This window comes from Bison bison, unplaced genomic scaffold (assembly GCF_000754665.1).
Source record: "Bison bison bison isolate TAMUID 2011002044 unplaced genomic scaffold, Bison_UMD1.0 scf7180017864230, whole genome shotgun sequence".
Lineage (NCBI taxonomy): Eukaryota > Metazoa > Chordata > Mammalia > Artiodactyla > Bovidae > Bison > Bison bison.
Genome location: NW_011494802.1, coordinates 1,617,887 through 1,629,242, shown reverse-complemented (window position 1 = coordinate 1,629,242; position 11,356 = coordinate 1,617,887).

Below are 11,356 nucleotides of genomic sequence, written 5' to 3'. Positions count from 1 at the left end.
ATGGATGTGAGAGTTCAACTATAAAGAAAGCTGAGCGCAGAATTGATGCTTTTGAACTGTGGTGTTGGAGAAGACCCTTGAGAGTCCCTTGGACTACAAGCAGATCCAACCAGTCCATCCTAAAGGAGATCAGTCCTGGGTGTTCACTGAAAGGACTGATGTTGAGGCTGAAACTCCAATACTTTGGCCACCTGATGCGAAGAGCTGACTCATTTGAAAAGACCCTGATGCTGGCAAAGATTGAGGGCAGGAGGAGAAGGGGACGACAGAGGACAAGATGGTTGGATGGCATAACCAACTCAATGCACATGAGTTTCTGTAAACTCTGGGAGTTGGTGATAGACAGGGAGGCCTGGCGTGCTGTGGTTCATGAAGTCACAAAGAGTCGGACACGACTGAGCAACTGAACTGAACTGGGGGTGGTAACTTCAAACTAGCAGGAGGGATCTTTCTGTGGTGGTAAAACTATTCTAAAATTGAACTCTGGTGGTGGTTATACAAAACTACAATTCAAAATCATTTAATCATACACTTAAGTAAATTCTATGGTATGCAAATTCCCAATAAAGATGTTAAAAACAATTGCAGAATGATTGAATACAGAACATAAGGAAATGCTAATGCTAAGTCACTTCAGTCGTGTCCGACTCTGTGTGACCCCATAGACGGCAGCCCACCAGGCTTCCCCGTCCCTGGGATTCTCCAGGCAAGAACACTGGAGTGGGTTGCCATTTCCTTCTCCAATGCATGAAAGTGAAAAGAGAAAGTGAAGTCGCTCAGTCATGTCCGACTCTTAGCGACCCCATGGACTGCAGCCTACCAGGCTCCTCCGTCCATGGGATTTTCCAGGCAAGAGTACTGGAGTGGGGTGCCACTGCCTTCTCCGGAACATAAGGAAAGGAAGAGACCTAAATCCACACATCAACAATTATGCTCAATATAAGTTGTATAACCACATCACTGAACAAAAGACTTTGTCAGACTGGATAAAAATAGTAACCAACTGCCCTGGTGGCTCAGATGGTAAAGAATCTGCCTACTATGCGGGAGACCTGGGTTCGATCCCTGGGTTGGGAAGAACCCCTGGAGAAAGAAATGGCAACTCACTCCAGTATTCTTGCCTGGAAATCCCCACGGACAGAGGAACCAGGCAGGGCTTCAGTACATGGGGTCACAAAGAGTCGGACACAGACTAAGTGACTAAGCTCGCACATATGCTATCTATAAGAAATCCACTTTAATTAATAAGATATACATAAATAAAAAGTTAAAAGATGAAAATATAAATACCATGGAAACGCTAATCAAAACAAAACGAAAGTAGTGACTTCCCTGGTGGTTCAGTGGTTAAGTGTCAACGCAGGGAACACGAGTTCTACAGGGTCACTCGTTTGATTCCTGATCCAGGAACTAACATCCCATATGCCATAGGGCAACTAAGCCTCTGCACCACAACTACTGAGTCCATATTCCACAACTACTTAAGTCCATACAACCCAGAGCCTGTGCTCCACACACAAAAGAAGATACTGCAGTAAGAAGCCCACACACTGCAACTAGAGAGTAGCCCCCACTCGCCACAACTAAAGAAAGCCCATGAACTGCAACGAAGACCCAGAGCAACCAAAAATAAATAAATAAATAAAAATTTTAAGTTAAAAAAAATTTTACCTATAAAAAGAAAACTAATGTGGCTATACTAATGTCACATAAAGTAAACCTCAGAACAAGGACCACTACCACGAATAAAGAGCTACATTTCATAATGATAAAAGAGTTAATTCACAAAGGCAGCATCACAATGCTAAATGTATATGCACTAACAACTGGTACTCAAAATACACAAAGCAAAAAGTAGTATTGCTAAGCTGCTAAGTCACTTCAGTCATGTCCGACTCTGTGCGACCCCATAAATGGCAGCCCACCAGGCTCCCCCATCCCTGGGATTCTCCAGGCAAGAACACTGGAGTGGGTTGCCATTTCCTTCTCCAATGCATGAAAGTGAAAAGTGAAAGTGAAGTCACTCAGTCGTGTCCAACTCTTAGCGACCCCATGGACTGCAGCCCACCAGGCTCCTCCGCCCATGGGATTTTCCAGGCAAGAGTCCTGGAGTGGGGTGCCATTGCCTTCTCCAAAAAACTAGTATTACTAAAAGTCAAATTCACAAGTAAACACTACTCTCTCAGTAATCAATAGAACAAGCAAATAGAAAATCACAGAGATATAAAAGACCTGAACAATACTGTCAACCAATTTGACCTAACTGACATTCATAGAGTACCTCAGCTAACAAAATTCTTTTAAAGTATCCATGAAAGATTCACCAAGGTAGACCATATTTCTAGGCCATAAAATAAAAGTTAATGAATCTAAAAGCTATGAAGTCATACAGAATATATTCTTGAACCATAATGAAATAAAATAGAAATCAATGACAGAAAGACACAGAGGGATATCCTAAGATAATTGGAAACTAAAGATACTACAAATAACCCATGTACCACAGCCTAAGTCTTTTTTTTTTTTTTTTTAACAGTGTCAGACTTTATTTTCTTGGGCTCCAAAATCACTGCAGATGGTGACTGCAGCCATGAAATTAAAAGACCCTTACTCCTTGGAAGGAAAGTTATGACCAACCTAGATAGCATATTCAAAAGCAGAGACATTACTTTGCCAACAAAGGTCCGTCTAGTCAGGGCTATGGTTTTTCCTGTGGTCATGTATGGATGTGAAAGTTGGACTGTGAAGAGGCACAGCCTAAGTCTTAAGAGAAATGACAAAATATTTTTTAATTGAATGAAAATGAAAATATGACATATTAAAGTTTGGGGATATTTATATTAGTAAAAAAGAATGTTCTGAAATCAGATATTGGTAAGCATTGTACGACACTGTGAATATACTGAAAACCACTGAATTATATAAAAAGGTTGAATTTTATGGTATGTGAGTTATATCTCAATTTAAAAACATTGAAGACAGAAGAAAGATCTCAGACAAAACTTTTAAGATTCCACCTTTAAACTAAAAAAAAGAAAAACAAACCAAATCCAAAGAAAACAAAAGGAAGAAAATAGTAAAAATAAGATTCAAGTTTGATAAAATTACAAATAGAAAAACAATAGAGAAAATCGGTTAAAACAAAAGTTGATTTTTTGAAATGATTAATAAAATTGACAAATCTCTAGACAAACTGACCAAAGGGATTAAAAAAAACAACAAAACAAACTCCCATTATCTGGAATAAAACAAGGGACACCACTACAGGAACTACAGATGTTAAAAAGGATAAGGAAATATTATGAACAATCTGCCCATTGTATTAGTTTTCTATGTTCTTTAACAAACTACCATAAGCATAGTGGTTTAAAATAACACATTTATTATCTCACATTTTTCAAAGTTCCCACATGGTTTAGCAACATGTTATATTTAGGGTCTCAAGAGGCTGCAATCAAGGTGTTGGTTGGGCTGTGTTTTCAAATGGAGGTTTGACTGGTTAACAGGTAGAATAATGATCTCTGAAATACACCAACCTAATTCTGGGATCCTAATCCCTAGAATCTGTAAATAGGTTATCTTACATGCAAAGCTTAAACTTCTTATCCTTATTCATCAGAGGCCCAACAGAATGAAAACCACAATCACAGAAAACTAATCAAACTGATCACATAGACGACAGCCTTGTCTAACTCAATGAAACTATTAGCCATGCCGTGTAGGGCCACCCAAAACAGACAAGTCATGGTGGAGAGTTCTGACAAAATGTAGTCCACTGGAGAAGGGAATGGCAAACCACTTCAGTATTCTTGCCCTGAGAACCCCATGAACAGTATGAAAAGGCAAAAAGATGGGACACTGAAAGATGAATTCCCCAGGTCAGCCCAATATGTTCCTGGAGATCAGTGGAGAAATAGCACCAGAAAGAATGAAAAGATGGAGCCAAAGCAAAAACAACACCCAGTTGTGAATGTGACTGGTGATGGAAGTAAAGTCCAATGCTGTAAAGAGCAACACTGCATATGAACCTGGAATGTTAGGTCCATGAATCAAGGCAAATTGAAAGTGGTCAAACAGGAGATGACAAGAGTGAACATCGAAATTTTAGGAATCAGTGAACTAAAATGGACTGGAATGGGTGAATGTAACTCAGATGACCATTATATCTACTACTGCGGGCAAGAATCCCTTAGAAGAAAAAAGGTAGCCATCATAGTCAACAAAAGAATCCAAAATGCAGTAGTTGGATGCAATCTCAAAAACAACAGAATAATCTCTGGTCATTTCCAAGGCTACCCGTTCAATATTGCAGTAATCCAAGTCTCGGCCCTGACCAGTAATGCTATAGAAGCTGATGTTGAACGGTTCTTTGAAGACCTACGAGACGTTCTAAAACGAACACCCCCAAAATATATCCTTTTCATTATAGGGGGATGGATGCAAAAGTAGGAACTCAAGACATACCTGGAGTAACAGGCAAATTTGGCCTTGGAGTATACAATGAAGCAGTTAAATAAGCAGGGTGATGATATACAGCCTTGATGTACTCCTTTTCCTATTTGGAATCAGTCTATTGTTCCATGTTCAGTTCTAATTGTTGCTTCCTGATCTGCATAATTAAGAACAGAAATGGTATGGATCTAACAGAAGCAGAAGATATTAAGAAGAGGTGGCAAGAACATACACAAGAACTATACAAAAAGATCTTCATGACCCAGATAACCATGATGGTGTGATCACTCACCTAGAGCCAGACAGCCTGGATTGTGAAGTCAAGTGGGCCTTAGAAAGCACTACAAACAAAGCTAGTGGAAGTGATGGAAATCCAGTTGAGCAATTACAAATCCTAAAAGATGATGCTGTGAAAGTGCTTCACTCAATATGCCAGTAAATTTGGAAAACTCAGCAGTGGCCACAAGACTGGAAAATGTCAGTTTTCATTTCAATCCCAAAGAAAGGCAATGCCAAAAAATGTTCAAACTACCACATAATTGCACTCAAAATTCTCCAAGCCAGGCTTCAACAGTACGTGAACTGAGATCTTAAAGATGTTCAGGCTGGATTTAGAAAAGGCAGAGGAACCAAAGATCAAATTTCCAACATTCGTTGAATCATTGAAAAAGCATGAGAGTTCCAGAAAAACATCTACTTCTGCTTTATTGACTATGCCAAAGCCTTTGACTGTGTGGATCACAACAACTATGGAAAATTCTTAAAGAGATGGCAATACCAGACCCCCTGATCTGCCTCCTGAGAAATCTGTATGCAGGTCAAGAAGCAACAGTTAGAACTGGACACGGAACAACAGACTGGTTCCAAATCAGGAATGGAGTATGTCAAGGCTGTATATTGTCACCTTACTTAATTTAACTTATATGCAGAGCACATCATGAGAAATGCTGGGCTGGATGAAGCAAAAGCTGGAATCAAGATTTCTGGGAGAAATATCAATAACCTCAGATATGCAGATGACACCACCCTTATGTCAGAAAGTGAAGAAGAACTAAAGAGCCCCTTGATGAAAGTGAAAGAGAAGAGTGAAAAAGTTGGTTTAAAACTCCACATTTAGAAAACTTAGATCATGGCATCTGGTCCCATCACGTCATGGCAAATAATGGAAACAGTGAGAGACTTTATTTTCTTGGGCTCAAAAATCACTATAGTTGGTGACTGCAGCCATGAAATTAAAAGATGCTTGCTCCTTGGAAGAAAAGCTATGACCAACCTAGATAGCATATTAAAGAGCAGAGACATTACTTTGCCAACAAAGGTCCATTTAGTCAAAGATATGGTTTTTCCAGTAGTCATGTATGGATGTGAGAGTTGGACTATAAAGAAAGCTGAGCACAGAAGAATTGATGCTTTTGAACTGCGGTGTTGGAGAAGACCCTTGAGAGTCCCTTGGACTGCAAGGATATCCAACAAGTCCATCCTAAAGGAAATCAGTCCTGAGTATTCATTGGAAGGACTGATGTTGAAGCTAAAACACCAATACTTTGGCTACCTCATGTGAAGAACTGATTCATCTGAAAAGACCCTGATGCTGGGAAAGATTGAAGGTGGAGGACAAGGGGAGAGCAGTGGATGAGATGGTTGGATGGCATCACCAACTCGATGGACATGAGTTTGAGTAATTTCCAGGAGTTGGTGATGGACCGGGAAGCCTGGCGTGCTGCAGTCCACAGGGTCGCAAAGAGCTGGACAAGACTGAGTGACTGAACTGAACTGAACGTGCAAAGCAGCTTTGCAGGTGTGATTAAATTAAGGGTCTTAAACTGGAGATTATACTGGATTATCTGGGTTGGCCCAATGTAATCACAAAGGTCTATATAAGAGAAAAAGGCATGCAGGTGAGTTAGAGAAGGAGCTCTGACAATGAAATAAGAAGTCAGAATAATGCAGTATGAGAAAGAATTGTCTAGCCATTGCTGGTTTTGAAGACGAAGGAAGAAGCCAGAAGCCAAAGGATATACATGGCCTCCAGAAGCTGGAAAAGGCAAGGAATGGATTCTTCCCCATATCCTTCAGAAGGAATATAGCCCTGCTGACCTCGATGTTTAGCCCCACAAGATTCATTTTGGATTCATCCTCAGAATTATGAGATAATAAATTTGTATTGTTTCAAGCCACTGAGTTTGTAAAAATCTGATACAGCAATAGAAGACTAATACCATCAAGGAAAAGCATACTCCCTAAGTCAGACAAAGACAGATATCATATGATATCGCTTATTTGTAGAATCTTAAAAAAAAATGGTATAAATTTACAAAACAGAAATATAGTCACAGATGTAGAAAAAAAACTTATGGTTACCAAGAGGGAAATGAGGGGGAGGATAAATTGAGAGACTGGGATTGACACATACATACTACTACACATAAAATAGATAACTAATAAGAACTAACCTTATAGCACAGGGAACTCTACTCAATACTCTGTAGTGACCTACATGGGAGTAGAATCTAAAAAAGAGAGGATATATGTATACCTATAACTGATTCACTTTGCTGTACAGCAGAAACTAACACAACATTGTAAACCAACTAGATTCCAATAAAAATTAGTTAAAAAAAAAAAGAATACACTTCCAAGCTCACTCAGACTATTGGCAAAATTTATTTCCTGTGGGTATAAGGCTGAAGGCCCTGAATTCTTGCTGGCTATTGGCTGGAGGCTATCCTCAGCTCCTAGAGGCTTCCTTAAAATGATAAAGAACTTCTACACAAAACCTACAATTAACATACTTAATGCTGAATAACAAATCACTGCAGATGGTGACTGTAGCCATGAATTAAAAGACTCTTGCTCCTTGGAAGAAAAGCTATGACAAACCTAGACAGCATAATAAAAAGCAGAGACATTATTTTTGTCAACAAAGGCCCATCTAGCCAAAGCTACGGCTTTTAGAGTAGTCATGTATGGATGTGAGAGTTGGACCATGAAGAAGGCTGAGTGCTGAAGAATTGATGCTTTTGAACTGTGGTGTTGGAGGAGATTCTTGAAGAGATCTTGGAGGGGATTCTTGCAGTCCCCTTGGACTACAAGGAGATCAATCGTGAAAAAAAAAAAATACAAGGAGATCAAACCAATCAATCCTAAAGGAAATCAACCTTGACTATTCATTGGAAGGACTGATGCTGAAACTGAAGCTCCAATACTTTGGCCACCTGATGCAAAGAGCCGACTCATTGGAAAAGACCCTGATGCTGAGAAAGGCAGAAGGCAGGAGGAAAAGGGGGCGACAGAGGATGAGATGGTTGGATGGCATCACCAAGTCAATAACATGAGTTTGAGCAAGCTCCAGGAGATGGTGAAGGACCAGGAAACCTGGCATGCTGCAGTCTGTGGGTTGCAAAGAGTCAGACACTACTGAGCAGCTAACAACAACCCTCTTCCACTGAAAGTCACCAACAGGATATAGAAAGGACAAAAATTGTTCAGTGGCATTCTCATCACTTCCTCCTCTCCCACCAGTCTCTTTAATATTCCAACAGGTTTTTATCTACAACTAAGGAGAAATTACCCTTATTCTCATGTTTATATTTCAAAATTTCATTTAAACTAATGACAAGGTCATATGCACTCTCACCCAGTCCCTTATCTAAAAGACAGTACCTCTAAATGCATGGGGTGGTCTTTAACATGCTACTTCCTGCTCAAAAACTTATAGGCATTTCCTATTACCTAACACATTAAAGCATCTGAGTATTTTGAGTTCCTTCCTTATCAAATAGCCCCTTTCCGACTTTTGCAACTCTTTATTTATTAAACATTTGCTGAACATACAGTGATCTCTACTTTCTAGATAATAACATGAATATGATGACCGTATTTGTCAATCTCATTGACAAGAACTTGTGGCCATAATGGAATCAAATATTTGAAATCATACCATCCCAGAATACTTGCGGCATATGTTTGCCATAATTAAAGGATATCTCACATACTCACATAAAGTTAAAACACCATCTCTATCTTGCAAGAGTAGGTCTGTGTGGTACAGGCTACTCCACAGCAACCTCTGACCCTGCTCAGAGTCCTGGCTGCCTCTAGACCTACCTTGTTCAATCCCACCTTGCTTTCCTTTTGCTATTCCTTTGACCTTGAAAATCTTACCTTGTGCATCGTCATTCTATTCTGTGCCCCCCACTTCAGAGATAAGGTAAACATCTTCAAAATGTTTGTGCTCACCAATGTGCTCTCCTTTCTCTAAATAAGTCTTGCAACATAACAAAAAGTTGTCTCTTCCGAGTATGAGAACTTTGCATGTAATTGTTCTCCTTTTTTTTTCCTTTCTACATGTAATTTTCTTTTAAAAATAAAGGAATTTTATAAACTTTTATACTGTCTGTAATACTTTAATATCAACAGTAAGTTAAATGAAAATTATGAGTTTTCCAGGGGCACTAGTGGTAAAGAACCCACCTGCCAACGCAGGAGACATAAGAAATGAGGGCTCCATCCCAGGGTTGGGAAGATCCCCTGGAGAAAGAAATGGCAACCCACTTCAGTATTCTTGCCTAGAGAATCCCATGGACAGAGGAGCCTGGCAGGCTACAGTCCATAAGATCTCAAAGAGTCGGACAGGACTGAAGTAACTGAAGGAAATACACAAGTGTTTTCCTTAACCCAAGCACCTCCATTCACAAGGTAATCTGTCCCGCTAATCCTTGGAACTTTCACTGCATTTCATTCCTCTACTGAGCACATCTCATTTTTTGTTTTGCATGATGGTTCTCTGTCAATTATCTGTTTCCTCTGTGAGATCACATCTCCTTGAAAGAAAGAACTGTGTCTTACTCTAATTTACACCCCTTCTAGTTCTCAGCTTGAGACACTTTTTTTCTTAAATGAAGGAAGGAATGAACCAACAAAGATTTATATAGTGATACTATTACAGCCTCATCTTCCATTTAAGCCTGTCGAACTGCCTAGAAATAAAACACTTACTGAAAACTGTTCAGAGAACCCTATCTGTGAAATCACTATTACAGTGTAATTCTAAAGAAGGCTTGGGACCCCCAGACTATATGTAAAGCTCTCTTCTCTTTCATGTTACCAAGCAAAAAAAAAAGAGAAACAAGTACTAATTTTAGAATTCTGTATATTAATGATTAGCAGCCAGTTCTTTCTTAGTGGCAGTACAGCTAAATGGTTAGGAATTTGGGGTCTGATGTCAGAATACCTGGATTTCAATCTCACTTCTACCACATATTAGCTATGGGACCTTAAGAAAGTTATTTAACATATTTGTGCCTCATTTTCATCACCAGTAAAAGGTAGAAACAATACAGAATCTCAAAGGGATGGTGTAAAAATTAATGATTTAATATATTTAAAGAGTTTAGAATAGTATCTGGCACTTTGCTGAAAAGTCATAGCAATATGTAGCCCTTTCTTAACTTTTTACTTTATACTGGAGTATGGTTTTTCCTGTGGTCATGTATGGATGGGAGAGTTGGACTGTGAAGAAGGCTGAGCACCGAAGAATTGATGCTTTGGAACTGTGGTGTTGGAGAAGAGTCTTGAGAGTCCCTTGGACTGCAAGGAGATCCAACCAGTCCATTCTGAAGGAGATCAGCCCTGGGATTTCTTTGGAAGGAATGATGCTAAAGCTGAAACTCCAGTACTTTGGCCACCTCATGCGAAGAGTTGACTCATTGGAAAAGACTCTGATGCTGGGAGGGATTGGGGGCAGGAGGAGAAGGGGACAACAGAGGATGAGATGGCTGGATGGCATCACTGACTCGATGGACGTGAGTCTGAGTGAATTCCGGGAGTTGGTGATGGACAGGGAGGCCTGGCCTGCTGCGATTCATGGGGTCGCAAAGAGTCGGACAAGACTGAGCGACTGATCTGATCTGATGGTTGATTAACAATGATGTGTTAGTTTCAGGTGTACTGCGAAGTGATCCATTTATACATGTATCCTTTTTCAAGTTCTTTTCCCATTTAGGTTGTTACATAATATTGAGCAGAGTTGCCTGTGCTCTACAGTAGGTCCTTGTTGGTTACCCACTTTAAATATTTATCTTATATTCCCTATTGGTAAGTTTCATGACATTAAGAACAAACTGAATTCTTTTTTGGAGGGTCTCCTACAGTACATAACAGAACGAAACAAACACTAGATGTTCAAAAAATGTGAATTGTATTTGAGACGTAGGGAGTGAATGCACAAGAAAATGAACGTAGGTAAAAATGTAAACACAATTTAAATAAAAAGTTTTGGCGTTTCATTTGCATATTTTCAGTTTTTTCTCTACAATTAGTGCTAGGGGCTTTATGACTCGGTTTTTTCCTTGCCCGCTTCAGAGAGTGGTGTTTGGTCAAGCACGTCAGAACTGCTGGCCTCCTGACAAGCTGTCTATTCAAACAGTCTGAGGTATGAGGTTGCTGCAGCAAAAACTGGGTTACATTAAAGTACATTACTTTGCTGCTGGAGATGAAAGGCCAATAATCTCAGGAAACAGCTCACTGAGAGTTGGGCCAGTCGAGCACTTTGTGAAAGCTCATTTGGACCCTTCGCCATAGGGTACTGCGAAGGTGAGTGCCCTGATGCCAGGGGTCGTGGGCTCGGAGACCTGAATGGGCAGCTGCCCTCGGCAGGAAAGATAGAGCCCGGCGAGGTCGCTGGTTGAGTCATTCTCACCTCCCCAGGCAGGTGCGGGCGGCAGGACGCTTCGGCTTAGCCACTGCGCGGGCGGGACTGGGAGCGGCCGCATTCCCCGCGGAGCCCCCTCCCGGGCCGCCTTCTCCGACGGGCACTGACCTTGCCGCGGGCGTCCGGGCTGCCGCAGTCCGGGCGCCGCAGAGTCTGGCGCTGGTGGAGGGCGAACACTGGCACCCGGACCCA